Raw genomic sequence first — 5310 nt, forward strand, 5'->3', positions numbered from 1 at the left:
TAAGGACAGCTGGGTCCAGAGCAGGCTTCTTAAGGAGGGGTCTCACCACCGCTTCCTTCAAAGGTTGCGGAAAAGACCCCTCCCAAAGCGAGGTGTTTACAATCCTCTGGATCCAGCCTCATGTCACCTCTCTGCTGGTCAAAACCAACCAGGAGGGACAAGGATCCAGTAGACAGGTGGCGGTACTCATCGCTCCAATGGCCTTGTCCACTTCCTCAGGAATGTCAAGCTGGAACTCACTCCACAAAATTTGATCAAGGCTCTCCCTCAGCATCTCTGCTGGCACTGTCCAAATGGAGTCCAGGTCCATCCGAATCTGAGTGACTTTGTCCGACAGAAACTGAACAAATTCCTCAGCTCTTCCCTGTAAGGGTTCACTCGCATCCCTCCCTTTCAGGAGGGAGGGAGTTATCCTAAATAGGGCGGCCGGGCGAGATTCTGCGGACGCAATAAGGGCGGAAAAATGGGCACATTTTGCCACCCGTATCGCCACTAAATAAGACCTAATAAAGGTTCTTAGTAGTGTTCAATCGGATTCGGAGTTACTAGCCCTCCAGCGTCGCTCTAAGCGTCTCTTTTGGCACTTCATCTCCCGGAGTTCCTCAGTAAACCAAGGCGCCCTCCTGGATCCACTGCCGTGGAGAGGCTGCAAAGGCGCAATCCGATCTAGTGCCCCGGCCGCTCCGGTATTCCAGGCAGCGACCAAGGACTCAGTCGAATTGTGGGCAAGGGAGTCAGGTATCTCCCCAAGCTCCGTCTGAAATCCCAAAGGGTCCATCAGGCGCCTGGGGTGGAACCATTTAATCGGCTCCACCTCCCTGCAGTGGGGGAGTAGCTTCCGAAAATCAAGCCTCAACAGGAAGTGATCTGTCCATGACAAGGGCGAGATCTCAATCCCCTTTAATTCCAGATCACGTCTCCACTGTCCCGAGAGAAACACAAGGTCGAGTGTGTGTCCCGCCACATGAGTCGGACCCTGAATTACCTGGGTCAAGTCCATGGTTGCCATGGAAGCCATGAACAACTGGGCCCCATCAGAGCGTTCGCCGATTGATGGCAGGTTGAAATCCCCCAGTACTATATTAGTCTGGGGAACTCACCCGCCAGTCCGGCTACTGACTCTAGGAGCTCAGTCAGGGCTGTTGTGATGCAGCTGGGAGGTAGGTACATCAGCAACAAGCCCACTTGACCCCCTAGGTCCAACCTCGCAAGGAGGGATTCACACCCGACATTCTCTGGAGCAGGGATCCTATGGGGAACTAATGATTCCCGGATTATAACTGCAACTCCTCCACCCCTTCTCTGGTGTCGTGGCTGGTGGAGCACCTGAAACCCTTCTGGGCACATTTCTGAGTGAGGGACCCCTCCCTTGTGGCCCAAACCATTTAAAAACCATTTCATCTTTTTAAAAAAACTCAAAGCATTTTCCAACAGAGAAGCCTAAAAGTTGCACACTTCTGTGTTAGTGGGTGTCACATTAGGTGTTGATTCTCTCCTTTTGGCTTTTCTCTGTAACAACATGTGTGTCAAATGGGTTTACCTCTTTGCATTCTTGTGTTTCCCTAAAGTTCACAGTTCTTGAGTGAAGAACTCTCCATAGATTGTGTACACTTGCCAATTTGGTCTAGTGGTGAAGGCACCAGGCTAAAAAACAGGAGATGGTGAGTTCTATTCCCACCTTAGGCATGAAAGCTGATTCGGTGACTCTCGACCAGAAATGAAAAAAAAAAGATCAAATGATTCAAAGTGCAGATTGTGCAGAAAAAATAATAACTCATATACTCAGTTTGTGCAAAAAGATCACACAAACTGACAATAAACAAGAAAACACAGTCACCAAAATGATTCACTGGAACAGCTGTAAAAATTATCATGTGCCAATAAAAAAAAAATTGGAAACATAGAGATGAAAAGATATTGTGGGATTTCCAAATTTTAACTGATAAAGTTGTAGCACATAACATATAGATTAATTTATCTGTGACTGAAAAGAAGAAAATATGGATAATTGATGTAGGTATAGCAGGTGAGTGAGATGGGCAGTTTAGAAAAAGTAAATTTGGAAAAAATAATAAATAAACAAATAAACTAAATAAATAAATAAATAAAATAAAATTAGAAGACAGCGAATTTATCAGGCCCAAACAACCAAACTGATATAAATAGAATTCAAATAGCTACTTTATTGTTCTCTGCCTATAATACAGGAATCTTCCCAGTCTGGCAGCTTCTGCCTGGGAGAAACCAGATAAGGCTCAAAGGGGTGTGTGTGAGAGAGAGGCGGTGGGGAAGGGAGAGGGAGACCAACCTTGCCCTCTTGTGGTTACATATCAAGCTAAATTGCTCTGGGACTTTAGAATTCAAACAGATTCCTGCCACATAATACCACAGACTTAACAATTGTCAATAAGAAAGAGAAAATAAAAATCTAGATAGTGGATGTTGTAGTTCCTGGAGACAGCAGAAGAGAAGAGAAAGAACTGGAGAAGATAACAAATACAAAGACTTGCAAATAAACGTAGAATGACTGTGGCAAAAGAAACCAAAGGTAGTACTAACAGTAATGGGTGCCTTGGGCGCAATCCCTGAATACCTGGAGCACCACTTGAACGTTGGCATTGACAAATTCACCATCAGTCAATTGCAAAAGGCAGCTTTTATTTGGAACAGCTTCCATCATGCAACAATCCCTTTAACACCATCAAAGTGTTAAGCACATCCCAGCTGCTTGGAAATAACTTGATAGATGGATAAATATATTAAGTCAAAACATCTGGCTGATTGTTCAAGCAACCATAATAACCTTATAAATCCAATTGGAAAAGAAAGCCACTTCTGGGACCAGTTGGCAATCATCGTGGACCTCTTTTAAAAATTGTAACTTATTTTTAAGCAATTAACTGGGTTTCTGACAGCAGCCAGTTTAGCCTCTACTTCCCTAAAGCAGATTTGAGGAAATCAATTTGAGGAAAGCAAGTAACAGAAGACGTTGCAGACGTTGCTGGGCCACTGCAGTGCCCAGAAAAGGACAAGCCCAGCTCGGGATAATTCAGCCTCAGTTCTTTAAACAAGCCCATCTTCATGCATAGATGCTTCCTCCCTGGCTAAAAACAGATTCCAATAAAGCTTGTTGAGTAAACATCATTTGCAAGATGAAAAATTAATAACTGATTACCAAAGACATAAATCAGGTTTATGAGTTAACAGTTTTTGCAACTTGGGGAAGGAATGATAAGGATTGTACCAGCACAGAGGTGTCAAAATCAAGTGGCCCATGGGGTGCCTAGATCTGGCACACGGGACCAGCCTGGAAACAGCGAAGGACCAGTCTGCGGCCCCTCTGCCAGCGAAAACAGAGTTCAGGAGGGCTGCGTGCACCCCCATCCCAGGGCTCCATTTTCACTGGCGAGGGCTATCAAAACAAACTAAAAACAAAACAAAAGGAGAAATGTTTTGCCTTTTGCATTTGAGCATTAAGGCGAATAGAATCAAACCCAACCAAATTTTGGAGCACGCTACGTTAGAGAAAGCTGATGTTGCACTTTTTCAAGATCTATCTTTGTAATGCTGCTGGAAATTAAATATTGCAGGGTCTTTGTTGTTGATTGAGGTGAACTGCATCTCTAAATACATTCAGGTTCAGCTGTTAATTTCAGCCCAGCATCTACTGGGGAAAAAAACAAATAGCTGAAAGTAATTAGTAGCGCATTATTCTGAGAGCAACACTCCTGGGAACACAGAACAAAGCTCGAGAAATGTTCTGCGCCCCTTCAGAGTGAGATCCTGTTTCCCAAGTGATTCAAAGTTGTGCAGGGTGAAGTGAGACCACCCACCACCACTCCCATAAACTGCAACCCTTCGGATGGGGTGAGATGAACAAGCAGAGGCGACACAGAGCAGGAGAGCAGCTGCGATTATATTCTAGCACAATCATCATTAATTACTGCATCCCTCAAAGGGACTTTCAAATCTCACTGTCACTAGCATTTCTGGAGCATAAGCAGAGGGCAAGTCTTCAACTGCTAGAGCGAAGGAAAAGATCTGCCCACCACATCCTCATTTGTGTACGAGACCCTAATGGCCGATGAATTTTATTTGAAGATCTGCAGGAGGACAGCCATAGTGGAAGACCACACGCTTCATCTTGGGGCAAAGAAAGGGCAAGCTGGCTCCTTGGCCCTCTCCTGTCTGCCTTCCTGCCAAGTCCCAATATTTGCTGTCTCGCTGTCTGCAGAATTACTTGCTCTGCAATTTAAACATGTTTTAAACTAATCTGCATCAGGTTAAAAGCATCAAGCTTGTCACCTCACATGGGGACCCTACGTGACAAGCCTAGTAGACCCAGTGATACACACTCACACTGTAAAAAGGAATGTCACTGAACAAAGTCACAAACATGACCCTGTGGTTCGTAAAAATATGGCGGTGGGCCAAATCAGCATCTCTTCACAACCTAACAACTTCCCAGACCCTGGAAACAGTCAAACATCTTCTCAGTCCCTGCAAATTCATACTATAATCTGTGCTGATGAATTAACAAAACTGTTCTGTTTTCAGCTTTTTTTAAAAAATCCTTATATTAGAATAGAATAACGGAAGGGACCTTGGAGATCTCCTAGTCCAACCCGCCGCTGAGGCAGGAAATCCTATAAATGGTTGTCCAATCTCTTCTTTAAAACTTTCAGTGTTGGAGCATTCACAACCTCTGGAGGCCAGTGGTTCCACTGATTAATTGTTCTAACTGTCAGGAAATTTCTCCTTAGTTTTGAGTTGCTTCTCTCCCTGATTAAAAGAACTTTTTTTGCTTTGGCAGCACTAAATCGAGCTGCTGACACAAGGCGATAATCACCATCTGCTTCCAAGGGCAATGAGATTTAGAACAGAATGAGAATTTGCAATCCTGCACCCCAAAATGAGAGGGGTTCTTCTGTGGGTCTCTCCCTGGGAGAGACCTTGGGTGGGCTGAGAGCATCTATCCGTAGGGCTTTCCTCAAGAGGACTTAAGCCCTCACCTTCTGACTTCTCAAACTGTTCCTAGAAGCTGTGCCGATTCTCATTAGCATCCAATCGATCAAGATTGGAAGAAACAGAGAGGCAGGGTGGGAAGCACTCACCTGTCTCTGTGCAAAGTGTTTGGGATATCTTGGGGGGGGGAGTGAGGGAAGGTGGGACAGGAAACCAGGAGGGAGGAACAAAGAGCCTGGGAGAAGGTGCATCTGAGGTTCTGTTCCAGGAACTTTCCCCCCCCCCCCCCCCATTAATTCTGTAAAACAGCTTTGGGGAATTTTTGTTTTAAAAATGGCTCAGAAA

The sequence above is a fragment of the Thamnophis elegans genome, chromosome Z, assembly GCF_009769535.1.
Source record: "Thamnophis elegans isolate rThaEle1 chromosome Z, rThaEle1.pri, whole genome shotgun sequence".
Classification (NCBI taxonomy): Eukaryota; Metazoa; Chordata; class Lepidosauria; order Squamata; family Colubridae; genus Thamnophis; species Thamnophis elegans.